Source organism: Episyrphus balteatus, chromosome 3 (genome assembly GCF_945859705.1).
Source record: "Episyrphus balteatus chromosome 3, idEpiBalt1.1, whole genome shotgun sequence".
In the NCBI taxonomy this organism is placed as follows: Eukaryota; Metazoa; Arthropoda; class Insecta; order Diptera; family Syrphidae; genus Episyrphus; species Episyrphus balteatus.
The window spans coordinates 83,759,467-83,773,438 of record NC_079136.1 but is presented as its reverse complement, the minus strand read 5'-3'; the positions used below and the strand labels follow the sequence as shown (position 1 = coordinate 83,773,438).

The following is a 13,972-nucleotide window of genomic DNA, read 5'->3' as shown; positions in this document are numbered from 1 at the left end:
CGAACGTTGTCAAAGCTTGGAAAATTACAAATGCGAAATTCCCAGTCATTTAGCCAATTGGTAGAGATAGTGATGGAAACGGGAAACCGACGAAGTTACGAATACCAGAGTTACGGGCGACAGAGTTACGAGCTTCAAATTTACGCGAAACTGAAGTTACGAAAAACTAGAGTTACGAATTCTAAAGTTATGTTAAGCTATGACATGTGATTTTTGGGTTGGCAACAATTGCGATTAACGATATGGAATTATGGAAATACAAAAAAGAGATTAACATTTTTCTCATTGGTCAGAACTAAATGAGTAAAGCGAAAATGGGTGTTATTTAATCTTGTAAAATTTTGATTCTATAGGTATAGATATACATATATGGTTTTGTTTTTGTGAGAAGATCGCAAAATCGTTGAAATAGAAAAAAAAAAACATAAGTATACTTAGGTATGTAAGTTTGAGGGACATAATTGAAATTAACTTCTTATAAGAATATATTTGCACCTACGTATCCATATTCTCTTATTTATGTTTCCATAATTCCATATCGTTCCTCGCAATTGTTGCCAACCCAAAAATCACATGTCATAACTTAACATAACTTTAGAATTCGTAACTCTAGTTTTTCGTAACTTCAGTTTCGCGTAACTTTGAAGCTCGTAACTCTGTCGCCCGTAACTCTGGTATTCGTAACTTCGTCGGTTTCCCGTGTAAATGTGAGGTTATTGTTAAAGTTTTCCACCTTCTCTAAAACAATTTTTAGAGATTTCTGTCTTTTTACGAATCACACATGGCCTTTCCCCAACTGAAGTTCTTCCCTCGCTTTATAAATTTCATTCTCACATATCGAAATCAATTTCATATTTCAATTTTTTTCTTACAACAAGCTTACATAAAGTCCTTAGGTCGCACATTAATTTCCCCATGGAAAAAGTGTTTTGATCCGACATCATCGGAGTGCACCTTGTTTGATATTCGTTCGAATACTTTAAATTCTGTGGGATAAATTACACCTGTGTTAAGTTCACAATATTTATGCATCCGCAGGGACTCCAAGGCAGCGATTCATAGAACATCATCGTAAATGCACATATGCTATGCAGAAATTGCAGAGGAGTAACAAGCAACACTCTTCTAACAACAAAACTCCTCGTAGACTCGCGTTTTATATTTCTAGTACAACAACCCCGCGCGCTCAAAACACAGGATATGCAGTAGAAACATTTTACGTATATATACACTGCAGGATAAACAGTCCTTCTACTACTTGCCAGTTTGTCGAAATCTCATGGGTTATACAAAACGAAAAAGGGGGGGGGGGGGGGGGGGGGGGGGGCACCAGAGAGGTATTTCAAATCTGCCTTTTTGTTGTTTATTGTGTTTTAAGGTCGGTCGTCCTCGTTCGTTACGTCGCGTTACGTCGCGTCTCGTCGGTGTTGTTCTCTTCTCTTGGAATAATTAATTTCCGCTGGACTGTCATTGTGTCAATTATTGTTTGGTGGGAATATTGTGTGCACCACGAAAATTCTAATGAACACGACGACCAGCCACATTTCAGGCGGAAATGACATGTCGGTGGATCAGCAGCAGTATACCAGTACCAGAAGCAATAGCACAGCAGTAAGCGAACCATCATCAGCCATGAGCCAGAAGCCCTGAAAAACACAAAAATAATGTAATATTATGTGAGTGTTAGTTAGATGGCCAGCTGATGGGTGTCTATTATTCGTAGCTACTATATAGAGTAGATATACCTATGCGAATAGAGATAGAGAGGAGCCCTAAGCAAAGGATGAATTTGCAACAAGCCATTTATAGGATGTCATCGTTATCCTGAAGTTAAATTTGAAAATTGGGATGATTGCGTCAACGTAATTTATAATCCTGAAAGGATGTAGCACATTTTGGCAAGTAGTGGTGTTTTGTAGGTGTGTCAAAAATAGATTTAAGTCGTTGACTTTTACCAAATTAGAAATTAATGAACTCCGTGAATTATTTATTTTTTTGTTAAGTAAAAGCAAGAGTTTAATTTTGTGACATCAGTAAATTGGCTAGAATTAAAAACGAACTCAGAATATACATTTTTTAAGCAAGCTTGTTGTGAAGAATTTTCTGTTTAATTTTGTTTATTTGAAAAGTTTTTCAAAGTCCCAGTAGTTTCGTTAAAAAATATGCTTTATTAAAAATGTGGTTTAGATTAAAGGTTGTGTTGATATCGGTTAAAAAATAAAGTCAAACTAGGTATTTTTCATTTTCCTGTTGCCAAAGAGCATATGGAAACTTTTTTTTTTAATTAAGAAAAGCTCAAACAGCTCTTAGCGTGTTAACAACCCATTTTTGGTCAATAACAGTCAAATATCATGGAGAACTTCCGATAGTCTAATAATCTTGACACTTAGTGGAATGGTAGAGCTCGTAAGTTGTCATCGTAGAAAACAAAAATTTAATAGCTTCCTCCGTTTCAAAGTTATAGTGAAAAATCAACATTTTCGACATTAATTTGGCGTTTTATGCATAAATTGGATTTTCTGGGGCTTTTGACATTTAACTGAAATGAGTGTTTCAATGCTCCAGTTCCAATTTCCTCCAAATTATTTCTGGGTTTGCACTTTTGTAAGTCTATTTTGCGTAAACTATTGAGGGAAACTTAAAATTTTATTTTTACGACCGAAATTAATGGTAGAGACCTGCTATATGACTAAAATGAAAAAGTCAATTTTTTTCAAAAACATGATTTAAAAAAATCTGGAGGCTTTGAAAAAACAAGGTCATTCTTTTGAAATTAATAGAAAAATATTTTTGGAACCATTAACATCGACTCTCATAGAACCGTTTTTTAATTTGTTCTCGTTTAAGATTTAACTGAATTAAACGAAAATTTTTTGGCAGCCTTAATTGAAAAATTAAGAGTGAAATTTCAAAAATATCAATTTTGCATGCATTTTTTTTTCTTAAATCATTTTTTTTTTTTCAAAATGGATCTTTAAATTTTTAAGAAATTATGTTTTAATGTTTGCATAAATAATTTTTTAAGAATTGCCGTAGTTCCCGTATTGTTGTTTAAAATTAAAATTTAATTATTTTTGAACAAAACCATTTTTTTTGCCTAAATTTTATAAAATAAATAATAACAAAAAATTATCTAGGTAATTTAAGGAAAACAAATACATATATGGGACTAAAAGACAATTTTCCATCGTTTAAGCGATAAATGCAATTTTCTCACAAAATTACTTCAAACACAAAAAAAATGTTTTGAACACAACGGCAACACCTACAATATTTGCATACACGTTTTTGAAAAGCCAGAATCTTATTTCTAGCTATAAAATTTAAATCGACTAAATTTAATAAAGATAAAAAAATTTAAATGGTTTTTTTTTCAAACTTTTTTCAAAGTAAAATATGAATTTATTTGAAAAAAAATTTTGGCCATAGATGTTATCAGTTGAATTTCGAAGAGGAAAGGGAAATATATATTACAATTTTGACAAAAAAAAAATTAAAAATGACTTCAATTTCATTGCATTTTTTTGACAAAAACTAAATTTTTTCATTGAAATAATTGATTTTCTCAAAGCCTTTGGCAAACAAGAACTTTAAACTTTTGCTATTTTACTTTCAACAATAAGGGCTATTGAATGAATTAAAAATAACTTTATATTTAAATGTTAAACTTAAAAAAAAAATAAGTTACATTTTTTTCAAAATTTCTATTAAAAAAAGTTTTTCGAAAATGAAATACTTTTTAATTCTTTTCATAAACTCTAACACATATTGAAATTTCCTTTTATAATTTCAAATCATAAAAAATGTGGCCAGAAAAATTTGAAAAATTAATGCATTTTATATTGCGAAAAAATTTTAAAGAGGACATGTTAAATTTTTTTCAAAAATCTGAGTTTAATTACCATTTTTTCAAAAACTCTTTCTTCAATTTACTTAATTTTAATTTTACAAAAATTTCAAAAATGAAATGCACGCGTTAAACTATTTTCACAGAGCCTTTAGAGCCGGTGACACAATATTAACAAAAATTCAATATTTTAAACAGAGAAATATTAGTTAAATAACCGAGGTCAGGTAAGTCAAATGCAATTGATGTGTTCCTAGAAAATTTTTGTTAGAAATTTATGTTGTAGTTAATAATCTTGTACAAGTCAGAGAATCACAAAAATATTTCCTCTCAACAATTTCATGTCAACGATATCATTTTTAAAAGCACTTTTATTCAAAGTGTAAGAAAAAAAATATCATGTTATTTATAACAACACTTAACTCCAACCAATTCCCCAAACTGCGTACAAATATCTAAAAATTCAATTTCAGTACCTACTCGCTTCTCTACCCATTTCTCTTTTCGAAGATTTTTTTATTATTAAAAAAAAAGAAGAAAAACAAAAAAGCACGTTTTACTTCGTCGTCGTTCGGAGGGAGGCGGATATCCTTGTAAATATGGAGAAATTGTGTGCCCCAAGTTTCAGAATTTCAATGAAATATTACCAGCGAACTTAAATGCGGCAGGTATAGCACAGAATACTCAAGTACATAGCAGATACCTACTCTTGTTGTTCTCATAAAATATTTGAAACTTTTATTTTCTTTTATTATTCTTTTTTTGTTTTTTGTTAAGTCTGCACTCATACCATTGAAATTCTTAAAGCTTTCAAGTCTATAAAGTTGATGATGTTTACTGCACCTTTTTTATGCTGGTAAATGAGCAGAGTATCATTATATCGACATATTCCAACAAAAATTAAAACTACCTCTCTACTGTGTAAAAAAAAATAAAACAAAAAATGAAATAGGTAAGTAAAAATATGTACACGTGAAAAAAAAGAGTATACATTCTGCGACATCCTTCACCGCATAACACGTATAAAATTGATGTTGTATGTAGATGTGAGCGCGTTACTCATCTCCGTATAAATTCCATTTCGCTCATAAAGGGAAATTACAAGCGAAATGGAATTTGCTTGCCACTGAATATTAAAGCAACATTAACATACCCTTTTGTCATTACACTTTGGTTGTTGGATTCATCACCCCTGCCCCCTGCCTTCACCTCTGCAGCCAACATTCCCAAACATCCATTTTCACATTAGGTCTTCTGTTGTATCCTTGAGTGAACCATATATCTATACACAGCAAAAGGCAGTAAGTCCTACATTCTCAGTTTTTATTTGGTACAGCTGTTGTACATAAATGGTGTTATAGTGTCACTCGTAAAATGTGAATTTCGCAAGTTAAAAGCTATTGTGACAATGTCATGTCGCAAGTCTGTGATTAAATTTTTGAAAAAAATGCTACGACTGTTTTTTTTTAAGAACCTCAAAAACATAAAAAATCAAAGCACTAAGAAAAAGGCAAAATGAAATATTTTTCAAAAATTAAGCTTGAGTCTAACTAAGTCCCAATACATTCACTCTCCATTATATGTATTTAAAGTCCAAATTAAAATGAAAAATCTGTCAATTGGCATATAAATTTTAAAATTTTCCCCTTTTAAATGGCGACTTTAAATTTAATGGAGTGTGAATAAATTCGGCCTTAATTTGTTGTTTCCTAATTAAAAGTTGAAATATTCTTTTTTAATTATCAAAAATACTAGGTACGCAAATTTTAGAATATAATACAGGTCTTTTTTATCAAAAGAAAAAAACCAAAGTGGAAAAAGTGAGAAAAAAAAAACACTCAAAAATGATTCAAATTCTCTTTGATGCATGTTAATAAAAATTTTCAATCATTAAAAATAATAAAATTCAGGAATGGATGACACGGTCCTGATCTTTTGTTAAAAATTTCTTAGAATAGGATTCAAGACTTTAAAAAATTTATAAAATAATTTGTTTTTAAGAAATTAAAGAATAAAAACTTTAAAAATATTATAAATTTTGGTTTAAAGTTACAAAAACATCTCTTTAAGGGGTAATAACACCTTGTAAACCACGAAATCGAGCGTCATTTTCATCACCGTATTAAACAAAGAAGAAATATTATTTTCTTTTGGTATTTGTTTAGTTTAATTAAGTATATTAATAGGTAACAGAATAGGCTAATGTTAAATTTTTTAATGATGTGAAATTTTTTAAATGGCGGTGTAGTTCAGGATGATAGTAAAATCCTGTGCTCCCATCGGGCGACCAACTAACTCCTACAGTTTTTAACCGATTGGGCTGAAATTTTGTGTATAGCTTAAAAATACTATTCTCTAGTGAAGTACGCAGAATTTTTTTTGAAATATTAAAATTTAACGATTTTATGGTCTTTTTTTCACCGAATTTTGTTTTTGGAATGAAATAATTTTTTCAAACTAATGCCATTTCTTTAAAAATTAATATTTCAAAAAAATCCTACGTACTTCACTAGAGAATAGTATTTTTAAGCTCCACACAAAATTTCAGCCCAATCGGTTAAAAACTGTAGGAGTTAGTTGGTCGCCCGATGGGAGCACAGGATTTTACTATCATCCTGAACTACACCGCCATTTAAAAAATTTCACATCATTAAAAAATTTAACATTAGCCTATTCTGTTACCTATTAATATACTTAATTAAACTAAACAAACACCAAAAGAAAATAAAATTTCTTCTTTGTTTTATACGCTGATGAATATGACGCTCGATTTCATGGTTTACAAGGTGTTATTACCCCTTAAATAGTTTTAACTTTCGGAATGAGGTTTTCCATTTAATTTTATAAAAGAGCAAAAAAAATGTATAAAAACAAATTTTAGTTTTTTTTTATAACAATTTAAAAAGAATTTGTCAAAAAACAATTTCGAATGCCATTAGGAAATATCAATCGCACGTTGAGAGAGATAGTGTCGCAACTAAAAAACACGATTTTTCAGGAGAATTATGTAAAATAAGAAAACCATAACACTTAATTTTTGTACACAGATGAACGAGACTTCTGATCTCTTGCGACACGTTTTGTAGATAGAGTCACGCCGTTTCGTACAAAAGTGTACATTAGGGTGGGTCAAAAAAATCTAAATTCTTTTTTTTGATTTGGTACTCCAAAAAATCGATTGCTACACACCTCTAGAATATACACACCAAATATGAGCTCTTTATATTAATGGGAAGGTCCTCCGCTTTGCAATTTTCCATTTTTACATCAAGCTTCTACTAAAAAAAAAATAATTTTTTTATTAATTGACTTTAGCAAATTTCTTTTCATATTCTTGTAGGAAATTGAACGGTCTACAAAAAAGGCCTTATACACTTTTTTCGTTTATCTAACCGTTGAATAGATATTTGAGGTCCAAAAATCGAGAAAATCTTTAAAAATTCGTTTTTTGTTCTTAATTTTGTAACAAATTGAAAAATTATAATAATCAAACGCGCAAGACATATTCTTGTTGGAAATGGATTGCTGCACAAAAAAGGTCTTGTTAACTTTTTTCATTAATCTAACCATTCTAAAGATATTCGAGGTCAAAGTTAAAAAAATTATGAAAATATTTTATAATTTTAAAAATGTTCCAGTTCACTGAAAATTCATTATTTTCAATTCAGCAAGACGTATTCTTGTAGGGGCTTAAACGTTCTAAAAAAAATTCCTTAGCATCAAATTGATTGCTTTAACCGTTTAGAAGATATTCCTATCCAAATCGCAATGCATACGGGTCATAAGAAAACTATTGAAATCAGTGAGCATACTCAAGTGTGACGGAAGAAGTTTTTCAAATCAAATGAAAAAAATTACTAGACCAAGCACCACACACAAAATGGAATAAAAGGAGTCTGATGATCGGATTGGCATCCGTGAAACAGTACTGTAACTCTAGCCATAAAACACTTGGTGGTAGCACCTTCAAGATGTTGTTGTTGTTCAAAGATTACAAAAAAATTATTTTTTTTTAGTAGAAGCTTGATGTAAAAATGGAAAATTGCAAAGCGGAGGACCTTCTCATTAATATAAAGAGCTCATATTTGGTGTGTATATTCTTGAGGTGTCTAGCAATCGATTTTTCGGAGTACCAAATCAAAAAAAAGAATTTCGATTTTTTTGACCCACCCTAGTGTACATCGTGATTTTGTGAACTCGAATATCGATATATTTCAAAATTTGCACTTTTTGAGTTGTGACACTATATTTCTCAATGGGCGGCATGAGAACAAAGTTTAAATAAAATTCCGTTTTCAAAAACTTGTTTTTTCAAAAAAAAAAAAAAATTAATTTGTTGAAAAATCTAAAAATTATTTTTTTTTAAATTCTCTTAATTTTAACATAACAGCTTCTTAACCTTTTCAGTAAATCAATCAGAAATAAGTTACGATTTAGTTATTTACTAGAAAATCAGAAATTAAAAAGATGGTTCTATGAGAAGTAGGTTGATAACTTTCCAAAAATATATTTTTTGTGCCTATTGATTCGTTTTTCATACAATTATTTCTTATTAGTTCGCCAGCTATTATTTTATACCGAGAGCCTACAGAAAATTTTGAGAGTGACCTAATTCTAAGAAAAATTTAAAAATTTCCTGGAAATTCATTCAGTCATATTATTTTCATTCAATTACGCGTATCACTTCCATTGGTATTTTCATATTTCATAATGATGTGACAAAAAAAAAATGTTACGCATACGCCACAGTGACCCAGTTTTTACTCATTTTATTTAACAGTCTATACAAAAACAATATATTTGTATTAGGATGGCTTATAATTTGTGAAAATTCTTGAAGTATCCTCCAACAGCTAGGTCATAGATCACAACTACTTCTACATAAAAACAGTAGGTTTTACGCACAGATTTTAAGCTTTCAATACCTACCCACCTTAATACTAAAAATCAACCTGTTAGAAATTCTTTCCTAGATAAAATCTTTTTTTAATGGTATATTTGATTCCTTTATTTTAATCTGGTCTTAATTTTTCAGTGAAAAGAACATTATACAACGTTTTTACAGATTACTGAAGAAATTCACCTTGTAACTCCAAAAAACAGAAGGAATGCTCCATTTTTGTGGGTTTGGTTGGATGATGCCAAACGATGCGTTGAAGGGGCACGCGTGTATATAATTTTAAAATCTTGTCCTCCGAAGTGCTAACGGCTGATGTGAAGAGGTTTCTATAGAAAATATGATAAGAAGACATTATACAACCCACACCTTATAACCCACCATATATATGCGTATGCATAATGTCGATGAGGTATTTTTGAAAGGGAATGTGTAGTACCATCCATTGAACAAATTCATATACAGCTACACCGACAAAATAGCACTCGCAACATACACATAACATTACATAGCTTGTTGTTGTATCTCATATATATGCTCCTTTGAATGGTTCTTGTCTCGAATGGCAAAAGTGCGAGAGAGTTATTTTTATGTGTACAGTTACTATTGCTGCCGCTGAGCTGGAACTGAATGTACCGCGGTCTACAGAAGGGTTTGAGGCGTTGAAACTGTTTGTTGTAAATTTTACAAAATCCCCAAAAGTGATATTCGTACATTTTTCCATTAGTCACATACAAGAACCAGGCAAAGTGCTGCTACTTGGTGTGTGTGTGTGTGTGTGTGGTGCGGTACGGAGTGTTGGAGTGCAAGACTTTGGTTAACGGAATGTTGTGAATGCTATAAAATACAAACGCCCAGGATCTAGCTACTACATACATACGTTTTTATACAAGAAAGGAAAAATGAACATATTTACACAAACTCATGCGACTCGGTTTCTGATTTTGAGTTCATAATTTTTGGTTGGATAACGAATTAGAAAACTCCATTAAACGTTGAAAGAGGTTGAATGTGGGTTGGGTTTTTTGGTTTTTTGGGAACGACCAAGGAAGCAAAAGTGTCACGTACACATAATAATTGCTATCCAGCAAACAAGACCAGCTAGGGTCTGACAAACTATAGGCAAACAAACCAATGAGCTTGGGCCTATATAGCATACGGTTGAAGATGAAGATAATAATGGCGTTGGTGGGGCAAATAAAGTCGTTGCACGTCTATTGGTGGTGAGATTGAGAATGAAGCAAAGAAAAACGAAAATTTATTAACAGAGACAAATTAGGACAATAAATTAGATAAGATGCAAAATCGTATACCTTGGAGATTATTAAGATATTAATTTCAATGTGAATTTTATTTCGATATCTCTTTCTTATAATACAGGTTATAAAAATAACATTTACGATTAAAATGCGTTTCATTTAAAATATAATTTTAACATTTTTCCATGACATTACGATGGTAGAGAATGCCAAAAAAGTGGGTCCCGGAAGTCCGTCTGTCTGTCTGTCTGTATAAGGAGCTACAGCCTAAACGGATGGACCGATAGACTTCAAACTTGGTAAGTAGCATTTTTTGGAGACTCTCCAGAGGGGATTTTGGAATTAATTTTTTTTGGACCAAAAATAACGGTACTTGTCATATACTAATTTATTGTAAAGTTGAAATTGCTCAAAAACGGCTCCAACGGTTTTGTTTAAAAAATTCAAATGTAAGTTTTAAAAAAAGGTCTATCTTCTAATGAAAAAATTTTTTTTTTTTAAATCATTATTAACGGTACCTGCCATAGAACCGTTTTTTTTTTAAATCCGATTATCTCTGAAATTGCGCATTCGATTTCAACAAAACTTTTTGTGAAGAAGCATTTATATAATTTTAATATAAGCCAAAAATAAAATTTCAAAAAAAATCAAATTTTCGAAATTGAATCATTGAATTTTTTTGAAATTTTGGTTTTAGATGTTGATTAGTGATTTCTACAAAATGGCCTACCAATTTTATTTTCAAACTTTTTTTTCAAAAAACTATTTATAAAAAATTAGTTTTTTAAAAAACGGCTCTAACGATTTTGAAATTTTTTTTTCTAAAAATGCATGTTAGTATATCAGTCAAAACTGCATACTTGTTTTGGGGGGCAATTTGATTTCAGATTTTATATTATTTTTTTTAAAAAACGAATTTCCTTTTTTTTTTTCCCATATATTTAGATTTTCCAAATTTCTATATAAAAAGTCTTTAAAATTTAAGCAACTTGAACTCTAAGAGCAAGTACGTGCGACCACAGTCGTGCAATTTATTTTTATTTGAAAAAAATCAAGAAATTTGGATTTATATATTTCGGTGCAGATAAAAAAAGAATTGTATTCACAGAACCTTCTAATTCTGTTCGATTCTACGACTTTTAGCAAGAAGGCCATTTAATATGGTGTACGAAAGTACAAAGTTAAATTTTACTAAGTTTCTCACTTCGGTATTTTGGAAAAAGTTTAAGTATTCTTTAAAACTGACAAAATCTTACGAAAATGTTTCTCGTTATTAAAAGAAGAATATCGGGCAGTAAAAGAACACACTTTAGGTCATTTTTGTTTATTTTTATTCTATTTTATTGCATCACTGTGAAATTGGAGTTCTGGGAAGAAGGTTTGATTTTCGAGTTCAAAATGCATGATCTTAATAAGTGCAAATAATAACTGCCATTTGCGTTATTATTATTTACTTTTCTTTTAAAGAAATTAACATTACTGAAAAGTCAAGCGTAGGTATTAGTTTATTTTCTCCTACCCTGTAATCATCAAATTTGAGCTGTTTTGTTCTGAGTAAAGTGTTTATTGAGATCCAGAAAAAAGGCACTCATATTCTTAAATGGACAAAACAATGAAAACTATTTGCAATACCTTATCTATATATGTGTTGGGTTAAATAGTACTTGAAATCTTTTATAATGTCAGTGCCTAAAAAGCTATATCTTTACAATTGAACAACGAAAAAAATAGAACATCAAAATAACAGTAATTCTACCAAGTACCATTATACAATTCACAAGGATCTTTCTATAAGTACATAACGTACCTACTACATACACATACGTTTCCTGTTAACGCAATTTTTTCCAAATAAGCAGTCCTCCAGAATCACTTGAAATAACTCACAAAGTACAATCCACTTACCGCTCGTATACAGTTCTCACGCTTTATAGTGGTTCTTCACTGATATATACGAGGTTTTATTCGAATCACTGAAACAAAAAACAAAAAAATCACAAGTTACATTTGAGGGAACAACAAATATCCTGTTTTTCTATTCCTTCACTCACTGCGAACGAGAAAAAATACAGCTCTCTGCCGTCAGTTAGCATTGCTCCTGGTATATATGCTTCACTCTGATGATGATGATGATAATACTATCAAAATATAAAAAATGAAAAAAAAAAAAAGTTGCAAAAATAGCACAGAATTCTTCGTACCAAAAAAAAATACACACACAATGGTAGAAGATGATTCCACAAGTACAAGCTAGCCAGCTCGGTTGCACCTTTCCCTGCTATGTTTGTTTGATTTTTTTTTCACCACTAGAACATCGAATTTCAAATCTTTACCAGAGTCGTCTATAAATGTTTTGAGGCCTTTTTTCAGTCTTCAGAAGTAAAAGGAAATTATTTTGATTTCAGATGTTGTTTTTTTTTTCCTTAAAAAAAACGATTTTTTTTCAAAAAAATTTTCTTAATTTCTAGGTATGCATATTAAAAATTTTAGCAACTTAAACCCTATGAGCAAGTTCGTGAGACCCAATCGTACATTTTATTTTAGTTCGATTCGTAAAATTGTTGAGTGACAAGAATTTCATCCTTTACCATTTCAGGGCTATTCGTCAATTCTCTGACTTCTGACAGATACTGAATGGCGATGGCAGTACTTCTACAGATGTTATTGATAGCAATGAATTGTAGTTATTGTTCAATTGATTGAAAGAGCAGTCTAAGCTAATATTCAGGTTGCGGAATTCTAAGCCGCAAAGGTACTTAGCTTCTTCATTTCGAGCTGATTGAGGTGGTTACCGAAAATTCTGACAAGTTTCTTTGATGATTGCAGTTGCTTGTTGTTGAAAGTCATGATATTAGCATCTTCGTAAATTCCCTCGTTGCTCTTTTAATTTTTTCGCCGTCGGACAGTGGTTCTTTTGATGCTTTTTGGCGTCAAAATTAATTTGCACAGCCATTTCTTATTGACGAAATATCGTGAAATTTGCCAACTGCAAACTTTGTTTAAAATTATAAATGGCGGCTCCAAAATGTCCGTTAGAATAAACATTTAAATATCATTGTTTTTGAAAAGAGTTTATAAGCTAGAAATTCGTCTTAATTCATGTCAAAAAAGTGTTTGATCTAAAATTTAAATTCATTGATTCATATTTCATAAAAAAATCAAAAATTTTGAAAAAAAAAAATCAAAAAAGTGCCAAATTAATCAAAAACCCTTTTAGGCCTCTTTTTACGCGATTTCATGGATTTTTCTTAATTTTAACCACAATTTTGACATCTCTTCTATTTATGTTTTATAAAAAAAAAATTTAATGTTATTCGCTTATACATAAATATGCTTGCCAACTTAGAATTAAAGTAAATATACAAAAGAAAACATGTTATAATGAAAAATTTCAATAAACTGAGAATTGATTTTTGCGGTAAACCAAAATATGTATACTTTTCTAATAGATTTTAATATTCTAAATTGAAATCTGTTAAATAATCCGTGCCTACTCGCAGGAGAAGCCTCTCAACACACACAACATCTCAAAGGAACAGGCGATCAGCGAAGAATCTGTGTGTATCTCCTTTTCCATTTTTTCTTCTTCCTCAACAACCAACAACACTACAACACCAACCAACGATCGTGTTTATTTCCTTATTATTCCCTCCCTCTCATTCTCCTCAGTCAAAACTGTCAGTCACATCAAGATCGCACAATAAAGAGGACGTTCAGTCCCATTAAAAATATATACATTCGTTTTTCATTTATTATTGAATTATTTTACAGATATATTACAGTCCACTCTAATACATTATTGTTCACGGTCCTTCGACGCCTAATACTGTGCTTCGCGCCTAAAATAAATAGATATTTAATTTAATCACTTAAGCGGTAGTGAGTGCGAAACCACAAAAGAGTTCAAAGATACAAAAAAAATCCCTCTCGGGTACTTACAAAAAAAAAGCAAATACACAAAACAAAATC

General features: G+C 30.7%; 1 long non-coding RNA gene across 1 annotated transcript; it reads right to left on the bottom strand.

Moving 5' to 3' along the window:
- Positions 1-11,556: 11,556 nt before the first annotated feature.
- On the bottom strand, positions 11,557-12,687 carry LOC129914652 (uncharacterized). Its single transcript, XR_008772219.1, has 4 exons — positions 12,536-12,687; positions 12,205-12,425; positions 12,055-12,141; positions 11,557-11,976 (listed from the first exon to the last, which is right to left on the bottom strand). It is a non-coding gene; the product is annotated as an uncharacterized LOC129914652 (long non-coding RNA).
- Between the last annotated feature and the right edge of the window lie 1,285 nt (positions 12,688-13,972).